This window comes from Rhipicephalus microplus, unplaced genomic scaffold, assembly GCF_043290135.1.
Source record: "Rhipicephalus microplus isolate Deutch F79 unplaced genomic scaffold, USDA_Rmic scaffold_223, whole genome shotgun sequence".
Classification (NCBI taxonomy): Eukaryota; Metazoa; Arthropoda; class Arachnida; order Ixodida; family Ixodidae; genus Rhipicephalus; species Rhipicephalus microplus.
This window is the reverse complement of record NW_027464794.1, coordinates 240001-255000: the sequence shown is the minus strand read 5'-3', so window position 1 is coordinate 255000 and position 15000 is coordinate 240001. Positions and strand designations below refer to the sequence as shown.

The following is a 15000-nucleotide window of genomic DNA, read 5'->3' as shown; positions in this document are numbered from 1 at the left end:
GCGGCACCTTCCCAAAGCGCGCAGACCCGCTAATCGCGACGAGCGCGACGTGGCCGTGCCGCCTTTCCCTCGGCAGCAAGCAAAACGCCTGGCAACGTCGACGCTCCCCTAACCGCGATCTCGCACCGTGTTTCGTGTGGCGAATTCAAAAGCCGGCCGGCGCTGCTGCAACCATTACGGTCGGTACGCATACGCCGCGGAGGGCGGGACGGTCATCGGAGCGTGCGGTTCCTCCATCGAGTACTGCGCACCTCGGCCGTCGCATCGCCGTGCCATGACCGGCCGCGCGTCAACGCGAACCGGTGCCAGCGAGATCCCTCGCCTGCAAGAACCGACCGGCAGCCTCCGTCACCCGAGGACGCGGAGGCGCTTGCCGCGGACGGCGGGACGGTATGCACTGGTGCACAGCGGACCCGTCACATCGCCAGTTCCTTGACCGACCGCCGACGCTTGTGCCGTTCCTCTCGTACTTGGCAGTCGCCGCGCGATTGTCGGGTCTCGTTCTTGCACGCTCGAACGGTCGGGAGGGCACTCGGCTGGCGTTTCGGGAACGCGCAGCCTCGCCTTCTACCGACGTAACCACGACTCGCCGTTCGCGCTCCGCCGCTCCTGTTTACAGTACTAGGCGGTCCCGCAGCGGTCGGGTCGCGCATTTCGAGCGCTTCGAGCCACGGTGCAGTGGCGGGTCGAAAGCCGACCTATGAGTGCGTTGCGCCGTTTGTACCCGCGTCCGCCACCTGGCCGACCGTCCAAGGTCGCGGTGTTGGCGTCCGCTGGGCGCAACAATTTGTCACGGGGTGCCGCTCCACATTCAGGCAGCCCCGTGGGGAAAAGCCGACCCCGCGTCCAAACGGGGTCAGCGGCAGAAAGTGTCGGGCGCAGACGCAGCTGAGGCGCTCACCCTTCACAATCCGTTAATGATCCTTCCGCAGGTTCACCTACGGAAACCTTGTTACGACTTTTACTTCCTCTAAATGATCAAGTTTGGTCATCTTTCCAACAGACCGGCGCAACCGAAAGGCCGCGCCGGACATCGGTCCGAAGACCTCACTAAATCATTCAATCGGTAGTAGCGACGGGCGGTGTGTACAAAGGGCAGGGACGTAATCAACGCGAGCTTATGACTCGCGCTTACTGGGAATTCCTCGTTCAAGGGGAACAATTGCAAGCCCCTATCCCAATCACGAAAGAAGTTCCACGGGTTACCCAGTCTTTTCAGACAGGGATAAAGACACGCTGCTTCCTTCAGTGTAGCGCGCGTGCGGCCCCGGACATCTAAGGGCATCACAGACCTGTTATTGCTCTGTTTCGTGCGGCTAGGAGCCGCTTGTCCCTCTAAGAAGGTTGTAAGGTGCTGGGAACCCCGCACCTATTTAATAGGCTAGAGTCTCGTTCGTTATCGGAATTAACCAGACAAATCGCTCCACCAACTAAGAACGGCCATGCACCACCATCCACCGAATCAAGAAAGAGCTCTCAATCTGTCAATCCTCCCAGTGTCCGGGCCGGGTAAGTTTTCCCGTGTTGAGTCAAATTAAGCCGCAGGCTCCACTCCTGGTGGTGCCCTTCCGTCAATTCCTTTAAGTTTCAGCTTTGCAACCATACTTCCCCCGGAACCCAAATACTTTGGTTTCCCGGAAGCTGCCCGCCGAGTCATTTGAGTAACTCAGGCGGATCGCTGGTTGGCATCGTTTATGGTCAGAACTAGGGCGGTATCTGATCGCCTTCGAACCTCTGACTTTCGTTCTTGATCAATGAAAACATTCTTGGCAAATGCTTTCGCAGTAGTTCGTCTTGCGACGGTCCAAGAATTTCACCTCTAGCGCCGCAATACGAATGCCCCCGTCCGTCCCTCTTAATCATTACCTCGTATTCCAAAAACCAACAGAACAGAAACGAGGTCTTGTTCTATTATTCCATGCAAGTTTATTCAGGCGACTCGCCTGCGTTGAGCACTCTAATTTTTTCAAAGTAAAAGCACCGGCCATCTCGAGGCACACAATGAAGTGCACCAAGAAAGAACCGGCATGATGTTCAGTCCGAGCCGTCGCATCGGGTAGATGCACTACTCGTCTGGAACTGAGATCCAACTACGAGCTTTTTAACCGCAGCAGCTTTAGTATACGCTATTGGAGCTGGAATTACCGCGGCTGCTGGCACCAGACTTGCCCTCCAATTGATCCTCGTTAAAGGATTTAGAGTGTACTCATTTCAATTACGGGGCCTCAAAAGAGTCCCGTATTGTTATTTTTCGTCACTACCTCCCCGTGCCGGGAGTGGGTAATTTGCGCGCCTGCTGCCTTCCTTGGATGTGGTAGCCGTTTCTCAGGCTCCCTCTCCGGAATCGAACCCTGATTCTCCGTTACCCGTAACAACCATGGTAAGCAAGTAACCTACCATCGAAAGTTGATAAGGCAGACACTTGAAAGAAACGTCGCCGGCTCGTGGCCATGCGATCAGCACAAAGTTATCCAGAGTCACCACACAATACGGGCCGAAACCCGATCGATCTTGGTCTAATAAAAGCACCCGTTACCCAAAGGGCTCCAGGCTCACTGCATGTATTAGCTCTAGAATTGCCACAGTTATCCAAGTAGGAAGAAACGATCTAAGGAACCATAACTGATTTAATGAGCCATTCGCGGTTTCGCCTTATTTCGGCATGTACTTAGACATGCATGGCTTAATCTTTGAGACAAGCATATGATTACTGGCAGGATCAACCAGGTAATCGTTCGACTGCGCGTCCGTCCTCGCCCTCGGCGGGCCGGACGCAGTCTGTGTGCGGCGGAGGCCACCTTCAGGCGCCCCAACACGCTTATTTTGCACTCCGAGATGACGGCGTTCGAGCTCGCTACGGCACAACCTTCCCGAAAGACGAGTGGGAGCCGTGCGGCAAGAAGCACGTTCATGCTCGCTCTTTTTCGTTGCATCGACTCGGTCGCGCCGTGCGGGTTGCCCAAGCCCGCTGCACTGTCGGTGGACCGGCCGGAACTAGCAACGGAGCCGAGACTGCAAAGCCGCCAGACGACGGGTCACGCCCGCGTCTTCGGCGCTTTCGCATCTGAATCGCCCGAGGACGACACGGAACACACCTCGATATCGTGGTAAAACGGCACCGTCCGACAACCAGCCCCTAACGCATCAAGCGGATGAGGCTGCAGACGACTGCCGTGGATTCCCCTGGAGCAGACCCGAGGACACGCTTGACGAGGCCGAAGCCCGCCGCATATCAGACACCCGGTCGCTTTCGCGTACGCCGCTCACGAGAACCCCCACATAATAGCAGCGATAAGTACCCAGACCTCCTTGGGCCCTAATACGAGCGTACTCGAGAAAATTTCACCGCGGGTGTGCCCCGAAACGTGTGGCATGTTGAGCGTGCCACAAGTCTACGTCGCTCTCAAACCCGCCGAGGTCGTAGAATTTGCGACCCTACTCACGAAATTCCCACCGAGGATACGGCCGCAAACGTACCGCACCTTGGGTAGGCCACGAGTTTGTGCAACACTACGCTGACGGCACAGCACCGAGGTCGTGCGCGCACGCACGGGAAAATTCCGCCGCGGTTTCTGCCGAAAACGTGAGGCACCACGACTCTCCGCAAGTTCGCGTCGACTGCGAAAGACCGAAGTCGTGAACGACGTGTCCGCTACTCGCCGCCGACACGCTGGACACCAAACGTACAACGACTCGACGGCGTCGTAGAGGCCCACGACGCGGTTTTCCTTAACGACGTCTCGGCGTGGCACCGACAGGTTAGAACGGCCGACCAACGTTCCCTGTCCGCCGTTCGGCTCAGTCGAAGGGCTCGGCGACTTCGGCAACGCTGCGAAGCCGCACGGTGACGCACGCCATGTCCCCATTTTTTTTTTTCTTTCTGCGTCTGCCGGGGTGCCCCTATAATAGCAGCGATAAGCACCCAGACCGCCGTGGGTCGCTCGCCCCGGCTGACGTGGTTTTTCGTACTCCTGCGGCGGTCGCCGTCAAGCACGTCCAAATACGCTACTTTCGTGGGCGCATTCACGCTCTTTCGCTTCGCCGGAGTGCCAGCACTCACTCTGCCAAAAACGGCGAACATCCGAGCGGCGGTTCCCACTTTTGCGTCGGCGTCGCAAACCCCGCCCCGGCAGACGAGGTTTGCCGTACTCGTGCGACGGTGGCCGGCGGGCACGTCGAAAGACGCCGATATCGTGCGCGAATTGGCGCACCTTGGCTTCACCGGAGTGCCGCCACTGACTCCTCCAAAAACGGCGAAGATCCGAGCGGCGCTTCCCACTTTCGCATCGGCGTCCCGAACTCCGCCCCGGCTGACGCGGTTTACCGTACTCGTGCGACGGTCGCCGGCGAGCACGTGGAAAGACGCCGATATCGTGCCCGAATCGGCTCCGTTCGGCTTCGCCGGAGTGCCAGCACTGGCTCGGCGAAAGACGACGAACATCCGAGCGACGGTTCTCACTATTGCGTACGCGTCGCAAACCCCGCCCCGGCAGACGCACTTTGCCGTACTCGTGCGACGGTCGCCGGCGAGCACGTAGAAAGACGCCGATATCGTGCCGGAATCGGCCCCGTTTGGCTTCGCCGGAGTGCCAGCACTCACTCGGCCACAAACGGCGAACATCCGAGCGGCGGTTCCCACTTAGCCGTCGGCGTCCCGAACTCCGCCCCGGCAGACGCGGTTGCCGAGCTCGTGCGACTAGCGACCGCGAAGCCGTCTCGCGACGCCGCTTTCGTGCGCGGCTCCCACTGCGACCTGGGTCACCCGAGGTCGACGAGCAAAAAAGAATGTCGAAAAAAATTTTTTTTTTTTTTGCGTCTGCCGGGGTGCCCCTATAATAGCAGCGATAAGCACCCAGACCGCCATGGGTCGCTCGCCCCGGCTGACGTGGTTTTTCGTTTTCCTGCGGTGGTCGTCGTCAAGCACGTCCAAACACGCCACTTTCGTGGGCGCATTCGCGCTCTTTCGCTTCGCCGGAGTGCCAGCACTCACTCTGCCAAAAACGGCGAACATCCGAGCGGCGGTTCCCACTTTTGCGTCGGCGTCGCAAACCCCGCCCCGGCAGACGAGGTTTGCCGTACTCGTGCGACGGTGGCCGGCGGGCACGTCGAAAGACGCCGATATCGTGCGCGAATTGGCGCACCTTGGCTTCACCGGAGTGCCGCCACTGACTCCTCCAAAAACGGCGAAGATCCGAGCGGCGCTTCCCACTTTCGCATCGGCGTCCCGAACTCCGCCCCGGCTGACGCGGTTTACCGTACTCGTGCGACGGTCGCCGGCGAGCACGTGGAAAGACGCCGATATCGTGCCCGAATCGGCTCCGTTCGGCTTCGCCGGATTGCCAGCACTGGCTCGGCGAAAGACGACGAACATCCGAGCGACGGTTCTCACTATTGCGTACGCGTCGCAAACCCCGCCCCGGCAGACGCACTTTGCCGTACTCGTGCGACGGTCGCCGGCGAGCACGTAGAAAGACGCCGATATCGTGCCGGAATCGGCCCCGTTTGGCTTCGCCGGAGTGCCAGCACTCACTCGGCCACAAACGGCGAACATCCGAGCGGCGGTTCCCACTTAGCCGTCGGCGTCCCGAACTCCGCCCCGGCAGACGCGGTTGCCGAGCTCGTGCGACTAGCGACCGCGAAGCCGTCTCGCGACGCCGCTTTCGTGCGCGGCTCCCACTGCGACCTGGGTCACCCGAGGTCGACGAGCAAAAAAGAATGTCGAAAAAAATTTTTTTTTTTTTTTTTGCGTCTGCCGGGGTGCCCCTATAATAGCAGCGATAAGCACCCAGACCGCCATGGGTCGCTCGCCCCGGCTGACGTGGTTTTTCGTTTTCCTGCGGTGGTCGTCGTCAAGCACGTCCAAACACGCCACTTTCGTGGGCGCATTCGCGCTCTTTCGCTTCGCCGGAGTGCCAGCACTCACTCTGCCAAAAACGGCGAACATCCTAGTGGCGGTTCCCACTTTTGCGTCGGCGTCGCCAACCCCGCCCCGGCATACGCGGTTTGCCGTACTCGTGCGGCGGTGGCCGGCGGGCACGTCGAAAGACACCGATATCGTGCGCGAGTCGATGCTTCTTGGTCTCGCAGGAGGGCCGCCACTCACTCCTGCAAAAACGGCGAAGATCCGAGCGGCGCTTCCCACTTTTTCGTCGGCGTCGCAAACCTCGCCCCGGCAGACGCGCTTTGCCGTACTCGTGCGACGGTCGCCGGCGAGCACGTCGAAATACGCCGATATCGTGCCCGAATCGGCCCCGTTTCGCTTCGCCGGAGTGCCAGCACTCGCTCGGCCAAAGACGACGAACATCCGAGCGACGGTTCCCACTATTGCGTACGCGTCGCGAACCCCGCCCCGGCAGACGCGGTTTGCCGTACTCGTGCGGCGGTGGCCGGCGGGCACGTCGAAAGACGCCGATATCGTGCACGAATTGGCGCTCCTTGGCTTCACCGGAGTGCCAGCACTCACTCGGCCAAAAACGGCGAACATCCGAGCAGCGGTACCCACTTAGCCGTCGGCATCCCGAACTCCGCGCCGGCTGACGCGGTTGCCGAGCTCGTGCGACTAGCGACCGCGAACGCGTCTCGCGACGCCGCTTTCGTGCGCGGCTCCCATTGCGACCTGGGTTACCCGAGCTCGACCAGCAAAAAAGAAGGTCGAAAATTTTTTTTTTTTTTTCTGCGTCTGCCGGGGTGCCCCTATAATAGCAGCGATAAGCACCCAGACCGCCGTGTGTCGCTCGCCCCGGCTGACGTGGTTTTTCGTACTCCTGCAGCGGTCGCCGTCACGCACGTCCAAATACGCCACTTTCGTGGGCGCATTCGCGCTCTTTCGCGTCGCCGGAGTGCCAGCACTCACTCTGCCAAAAACGGCCAACATCCGAGCGGCGGTTCCCACTTTTGCGTCGGCGTCGTAAACCCCGCCCCGGCAGACGCGGTTTGCCCTACTCGTGCGACGGTCGCCGGCGAGCGCGTCGAAAGACGCCGATATCGTGCGCTAATTGGCGCTCCTTGGCTTCTCCGGAGTGCCGCCACTCACTCCTCCAAAAACGGCGAAGATCCGAGCGGCGTTCTCCACTTTCGCATCGGCGTCCCGAACTCCGCCCGGGCTGACGCGGTTTACCGTACTCGTGCGACGGTCGCCGGCGGGCACGTCGAAAGACGCCGATATCGTGCCGTAATCGGCCCCGTTTGGCTTCGCCCGTGTGCCAGCACTCACTCGGCCAAAAACGGCGAACATCCGAGCAGCGTTTCCCACTTTCGCATCGGCGTCCCGAAGCCCGCCCCGGCAGACGCGGTTTGCCCTACTCGAGCGACGGTCGCCGGCGATCACGTCGAAAGGCGCCGAATTCGTGCACGAATCGATGCTTCTTGGTCTCGCAGGAGGGCCGCCACTCACTCCTGCAAAAACGGCGAAGATCCGAGTTGCGCTTCCCACTTTTTCGTCGGCGTCCCGAACTACGCCCCGGCTGACGCGGTTTACCGTACTCGTGCGACGGTCGCCGGCGGGCACTTCAAAATACGCCGATTTCGTGGGCGCATTCACGCTGTTTCGCTTCCCCGGAGTGCCAACACTCACTCTGCCGAAAGCGGCGATCATCCGAGCGGCGGTTCCCACTTTTGCGTCGGCTTCGCAAACGGCGCCCCGGCAGACGCGCTCGTGCGACGTACTCGTGCGACGGTCGCCGGCGAGCACGTCGAAAGACGCCGATATCGTGCTCGAATCGACCCCGTTTCGCTTCGCCGGAGTGCTGCCAGTCACGGCGCAGAAAACGGCGAACAAGTGTTTTTTTTTTTTTTTTCCTAGAATTTGTGTTATAGAAGGCACATTTGATATCGGACGATAATTTTCAACTTTATCACGCGCACCGATTTTCGTGTAGAGGTTTGCAAGTTTATGGGAATTTCTCCACTTGGAATAATGCGATTTAGTAGTACTACGAGAACTTCATGGATGTACTCAAGGGTACGGGGCAAGTCAGTTACGTCAACACCTGCAGATTTTTTACACTTCAAACTGAAAATTGTTGGTTGTGAGTCCTCGTGTGATATTAAAGGCCGATTCGCTAACACATAGAACAAAGAAAGAAAGGAAGAAAAAACGCCCGCGCTCGCTCAAGAAACCTGGGTTCGCAACAAGTGGCAACAACAAGCAACCGAGCGAGTGCGCCAAAACCCGTGGCGGCCGAACAAACGCGAAGTCCCAACCGCGTCAGCCGGGGCGGCACGGGACAGGAAAAATCACTTCAGCCGGGGCGGCGGGGCACCGAATAAACCTCGTCACCTCGTCGCAGGATAAAAGAGGAAACAAAAAGTCTAAACAGCGTCTGCTGGAGCGAATGCGTAATAAAACAACAACAACAACAAAAAAAAAAAACACCCGCGCTCAAGAAGTCTGCAATCACCACAAAAGGCGACTGTGACCGAGCAGCGTCAGCCGGGGCCGTGCGGAAACGGAAAAACCGCGACTACCGGGGCGTCGAGGCACCGAAAAATCCACTTCAGCCGCGGCGAAAAAAAAAAACAAAAAGAAAGACGGAGGGGGGGGGGGGGGAACCACGTCTGCCGGGGCGAAGGAAAAAAAAAAAACGCGTCTGCCGGGGCGAGCCCGGGTGCGGCACCACCGGGAAAACTGTGGCAAACAGACATGGCGATCGAGTGAGTGGGCCGCCAGCCAGGCTCAGCCAAAAAGTGCAAAGTCCGAACTGCGTCAGCCGGGGCGGCAAAAACCACGTCAGCCGGGGCGGCGCAAAAAACCGCGTCTGCCGGGGCGGCACGAAACCGCGTCAGCCGGGGCGGCGCGAAAACTGCGTCAGCCGGGGCGAAAGAAAAAAAAAAAAAAACGCGTCTGCCGGGGCGAGCCCGGGTGCGGCACCACCGGGAAAACTGTGGCAAACAGACATGGCGATCGAGTGAGTGGGCCGCCAGCCAGGCACAGCCGAAAAGTGCAAAGTCCGAACCGTGTCAGCCGGGGCGGCAAAAAACCGCGTCAGCCGGGGCGGCGCAAAAAACCGCGTCTGCCGGGGCGGCACGAAACCGCGTCAGCCGGGGCGGCGCGAAAACTGCGTCAGCCGGGGCGAGCCCGGGTGCGGCACCACCGGGAAAACTGTGGCAAACAGACATGGCGATCGAGTGAGTGGGCCGCCAGCCAGGCTCAGCCAAAAAGTGCCAAGTCCGAACTGCGTCAGCCGGGGCGGCAAAAAACCGCGTCAGCCGGGGCGGCGCAAAAAACCGCGTCTGCCGGGGCGGCGCGAAAACCGCGTCTGCCGGGGCGGCGCGAAAACTGCGTCAGCCGGGGCGAAAGAAAAAAAAAACGCGTCTGCCGGGGCGAGCCCGGGTGCGGCACCACCGGGAAAACTGTGGCAAACAGACATGGCGATCGAGTGAGTGGGCCGCCAGCAAGGCTCAGCCAAAAAGTGCTAAGTCCGAACTGCGTCAGCTGGGGCGGCAAAAAACCGCGTCTGCCGGGGCGGCACGAAACCGCGTCAGCCGGGGCGGCGCGAAAACCGCGTCTGCCGGGGCGGCACGAAACCGCGTCAGCCGGGGCGGCGCGAAAACTGCGTCAGCCGGGGCGAGCCCGGGTGCGGCACCACCGGGAAAACTGTGGCAAACAGACATGGCGATCGAGTGAGTGGGCCGCCAGCCAGGCACAGCCGAAAAGTGCTAAGTCCGAACTGCGTCAGCCGGGGCGGCAAAAACCGCGTCAGCCGGGGCGGCGCGAAAACCGCGTCTGCCGGGGCGGCACGAAACCGCGTCAGCCGGGGCGGCGCGAAAACTGCGTCAGCCGGGGCGAGCCCGGGTGCGGCACCACCGGGAAAACTGTGGCTAACAGACATGGCGATCGAGTGAGTGGGCCACCAGCCAGGCTCAGCCAAAAAGTGCTAAGTCCGAACTGCGTCAGCCGGGGCGGCAAAAACCGCGTCAGCCGGGGCGGCGCAAAAAACCGCGTCTGCCGGGGCGGCACGAAACCGCGTCAGCCGGGGCGGCGCGAAAACTGCGTCAGCCGGGGCGAAAGAAAAAAAAAAAACGCGTCTGCCGGGGCGAGCCCGGGTGCGGCACCACCGGGAAAACTGTGGCAAACAGACATGGCGATCGAGTGAGTGGGCCGCCAGCCAGGCACAGCCGAAAAGTGCCAAGTCCGAACTGCGTCAGCCGGGGCGGCAAAAAACCGCGTCAGCCGGGGCGGCGCAAAAAACCGCGTCTGCCGGGGCGGCACGAAACCGCGTCAGCCGGGGCGGCGCGAAAACTGCGTCAGCCGGGGCGAGCCCGGGTGCGGCACCACCGGGAAAACTGTGGCAAACAGACATGGCGATCGAGTGAGTGGGCCGCCAGCCAGGCTCAGCCAAAAAGTGCCAAGTCCGAACTGCGTCAGCCGGGGCGGCGCAAAAAACCGCGTCTGCCGGGGCGGCGCGAAAACCGCGTCTGCCGGGGCGGCGCGAAAACTGCGTCAGCCGGGGCGAAAGAAAAAAAAAACGCGTCTGCCGGGGCGAGCCCGGGTGCGGCACCACCGGGAAAACTGTGGCAAACAGACATGGCGATCGAGTGAGTGGGCCGCCAGCAAGGCTCAGCCAAAAAGTGCCAAGTCCGAACTGCGTCAGCCGGGGCGGCAAAAAACCGCGTCTGCCGGGGCGGCACGAAACCGCGTCAGCCGGGGCGGCGCGAAAACCGCGTCTGCCGGGGCGGCACGAAACCGCGTCAGCCGGGGCGAGCCCGGGTGCGGCACCACCGGGAAAACTGTGGCAAACAGACATGGCGATCGAGTGAGTGGGCCGCCAGCCAGGCACAGCCGAAAAGTGCTAAGTCCGAACTGCGTCAGCCGGGGCGGCAAAAACCGCGTCAGCCGGGGCGGCGCAAAAACCGCGTCTGCCGGGGCGAATGCAAAAAAAACAAAGAAAAAAGCCCGCGCTTAATCAAAAGAAAACAAAGAAAAAAGCTTGCGCTTAATCAAAAGAAAACAAACAAAAAAAGTTCGCGCTTAAGCCTGGCGGTGGAACCACCGGGGCAAACAGACCTGGCGATCGAGTGAGTGGGCCGCCAGCCGGGGTGAGCCAAAAAGTGCAAAGTCGGAACCGCGTCAGCCAGGGCGGCACGGGACAGGAAAAATCACTTCAGCCGGGGCGGCGGGGCACCGAATAAACCTCGTCACCTCGTCGCAGGATAAAAGAGGAAACAAAAAGTCTAAACAGCGTCTGCTGGAGCGAATGCGTAATAAAACAACAACAACAACAAAAAAAAAAAACACCCGCGCTCAAGAAGTCTGCAATCACCACAAAAGGCGACTGTGACCGAGCAGCGTCAGCCGGGGCCGTGCGGAAACGGAAAAACCGCGACTACCGGGGCGTCGAGGCACCGAAAAATCCACTTCAGCCGCGGCGAAAAAAAAAAACAAAAAGAAAGACGGAGGGGGGGGGGAACCACGTCTGCCGGGGCGAAGGAAAAAAAAAAACGCGTCTGCCGGGGCGAGCCCGGGTGCGGCACCACCGGGAAAACTGTGGCAAACAGACATGGCGATCGAGTGAGTGGGCCGCCAGCCAGGCTCAGCCAAAAAGTGCAAAGTCCGAACTGCGTCAGCCGGGGCGGCAAAAACCACGTCAGCCGGGGCGGCGCAAAAAACCGCGTCTGCCGGGGCGGCACGAAACCGCGTCAGCCGGGGCGGCGCGAAAACTGCGTCAGCCGGGGCGAAAGAAAAAAAAAAAAAAACGCGTCTGCCGGGGCGAGCCCGGGTGCGGCACCACCGGGAAAACTGTGGCAAACAGACATGGCGATCGAGTGAGTGGGCCGCCAGCCAGGCACAGCCGAAAAGTGCAAAGTCCGAACCGTGTCAGCCGGGGCGGCAAAAAACCGCGTCAGCCGGGGCGGCGCAAAAAACCGCGTCTGCCGGGGCGGCACGAAACCGCGTCAGCCGGGGCGGCGCGAAAACTGCGTCAGCCGGGGCGAGCCCGGGTGCGGCACCACCGGGAAAACTGTGGCAAACAGACATGGCGATCGAGTGAGTGGGCCGCCAGCCAGGCTCAGCCAAAAAGTGCCAAGTCCGAACTGCGTCAGCCGGGGCGGCAAAAAACCGCGTCAGCCGGGGCGGCGCAAAAAACCGCGTCTGCCGGGGCGGCGCGAAAACCGCGTCTGCCGGGGCGGCGCGAAAACTGCGTCAGCCGGGGCGAAAGAAAAAAAAAACGCGTCTGCCGGGGCGAGCCCGGGTGCGGCACCACCGGGAAAACTGTGGCAAACAGACATGGCGATCGAGTGAGTGGGCCGCCAGCAAGGCTCAGCCAAAAAGTGCTAAGTCCGAACTGCGTCAGCTGGGGCGGCAAAAAACCGCGTCTGCCGGGGCGGCACGAAACCGCGTCAGCCGGGGCGGCGCGAAAACCGCGTCTGCCGGGGCGGCACGAAACCGCGTCAGCCGGGGCGGCGCGAAAACTGCGTCAGCCGGGGCGAGCCCGGGTGCGGCACCACCGGGAAAACTGTGGCAAACAGACATGGCGATCGAGTGAGTGGGCCGCCAGCCAGGCACAGCCGAAAAGTGCTAAGTCCGAACTGCGTCAGCCGGGGCGGCAAAAACCGCGTCAGCCGGGGCGGCGCGAAAACCGCGTCTGCCGGGGCGGCACGAAACCGCGTCAGCCGGGGCGGCGCGAAAACTGCGTCAGCCGGGGCGAGCCCGGGTGCGGCACCACCGGGAAAACTGTGGCTAACAGACATGGCGATCGAGTGAGTGGGCCACCAGCCAGGCTCAGCCAAAAAGTGCTAAGTCCGAACTGCGTCAGCCGGGGCGGCAAAAACCGCGTCAGCCGGGGCGGCGCAAAAAACCGCGTCTGCCGGGGCGGCACGAAACCGCGTCAGCCGGGGCGGCGCGAAAACTGCGTCAGCCGGGGCGAAAGAAAAAAAAAAAAACGCGTCTGCCGGGGCGAGCCCGGGTGCGGCACCACCGGGAAAACTGTGGCAAACAGACATGGCGATCGAGTGAGTGGGCCGCCAGCCAGGCACAGCCGAAAAGTGCCAAGTCCGAACTGCGTCAGCCGGGGCGGCAAAAAACCGCGTCAGCCGGGGCGGCGCAAAAAACCGCGTCTGCCGGGGCGGCACGAAACCGCGTCAGCCGGGGCGGCGCGAAAACTGCGTCAGCCGGGGCGAGCCCGGGTGCGGCACCACCGGGAAAACTGTGGCAAACAGACATGGCGATCGAGTGAGTGGGCCGCCAGCCAGGCTCAGCCAAAAAGTGCCAAGTCCGAACTGCGTCAGCCGGGGCGGCGCAAAAAACCGCGTCTGCCGGGGCGGCGCGAAAACCGCGTCTGCCGGGGCGGCGCGAAAACTGCGTCAGCCGGGGCGAAAGAAAAAAAAAACGCGTCTGCCGGGGCGAGCCCGGGTGCGGCACCACCGGGAAAACTGTGGCAAACAGACATGGCGATCGAGTGAGTGGGCCGCCAGCAAGGCTCAGCCAAAAAGTGCCAAGTCCGAACTGCGTCAGCCGGGGCGGCAAAAAACCGCGTCTGCCGGGGCGGCACGAAACCGCGTCAGCCGGGGCGGCGCGAAAACCGCGTCTGCCGGGGCGGCACGAAACCGCGTCAGCCGGGGCGAGCCCGGGTGCGGCACCACCGGGAAAACTGTGGCAAACAGACATGGCGATCGAGTGAGTGGGCCGCCAGCCAGGCACAGCCGAAAAGTGCTAAGTCCGAACTGCGTCAGCCGGGGCGGCAAAAACCGCGTCAGCCGGGGCGGCGCAAAAACCGCGTCTGCCGGGGCGAATGCAAAAAAAACAAAGAAAAAAGCCCGCGCTTAATCAAAAGAAAACAAAGAAAAAAGCTTGCGCTTAATCAAAAGAAAACAAACAAAAAAAGTTCGCGCTTAAGCCTGGCGGTGGAACCACCGGGGCAAACAGACCTGGCGATCGAGTGAGTGGGCCGCCAGCCGGGGTGAGCCAAAAAGTGCAAAGTCGGAACCGCGTCAGCCGGGGCGGCGCGAAAACCGCGTCAGCCGGGGCGGCGCAAAAACTGCGTCAGCCGGGGCGGCACGGAAAAACGAAAACCGCGTCAGCCGGGGCGGCACGGAAAAACGAAAACCACGTCAGCCGGGGCGACATCAAAATGAGGAAAAAAAAAAAAACTGCCTTAGGACACCTGCGTACACTTTCATGCGTTTGGGCATATCTCTCTGTAACACGCGCGCCCCTCGTTACGCGCGGCACTCTGTTTTCTCCGACACCCATATTTCGGCGGCATGTGGCACGCGCGCCCGTCCCTACGCACGGCACACCGCAGTGCTTTCTCGATATTTTTCTTTTCCTCCAACACCGTCATCTATAGGCTTTTAGTGACCTGTTGCTCGTGGCAAAAGTTCGCTAGCTCTGACACCTCTTGCATGCGCACCGTTTTTGCGCACGGTGCTATGCCGCAAAGCACGGCAGTCGCATGCGTTTCTCTCAGGCACCTCTTTTTTGACACAACGCTGTGGTGCTTAGAAACACACCCGCCGCTTTTGCGCACAGAACTCCACCGTACAGCACGGTAGTCACGTTTGTTCCACACGAACAGCAGTGTGCATCGTGCTACGACACTTTGAAAGCTTTTTCTTCCGAGTCTCGACCGCGCTGTTCCTTTCGTACTTGGCGCGGTTTTGGGACCAGCTTTGTTTTAAACCCCTACTGCGCGCCGTTCCTTTCGTACTTGGCGCGGTTCAGGGTTTGTTTCGAGCCCTTAGCCGCGCTGTTCCCTCCGTACTTGGCGCGGTTTAGGGTCGAGCTTTGTCTCGAGCCCTCTCCGCGCCGTTCCTTCCGTACTTGGCGCGGTTTAGGGTTTGTTTCGAGCCCTTAGCCGCGCTGTTCCCTCCGTACTTGGCGCGGTTTAGGGTTTGTTTCGAGCCCTTAGCCGCGCTGTTCCCTCCGTACTTGGCGCGGTTTAGGGTCGAGCTTTGTCTCGAGCCCTCTCCGCGCCGTTCCTTCCGTACTTGGCGCGGTTTAGGGCCGAGCTTTGTCTCGAGCCCCTACCGCGCGGTTCCTTTCGTACTTTGCGCGGTTTAGGG

The 15000-nt window shown here is 61.1% G+C and overlaps 1 non-coding gene across 1 annotated transcript; it reads right to left on the bottom strand.

Moving 5' to 3' along the window:
- Positions 1 to 915: 915 nt before the first annotated feature.
- Positions 916 to 2730, bottom strand: LOC142792482 (small subunit ribosomal RNA). Its single transcript, XR_012890957.1, has one exon. It is a non-coding gene; the product is annotated as a small subunit ribosomal RNA (ribosomal RNA).
- Positions 2731 to 15000: the final 12270 nt, after the last annotated feature.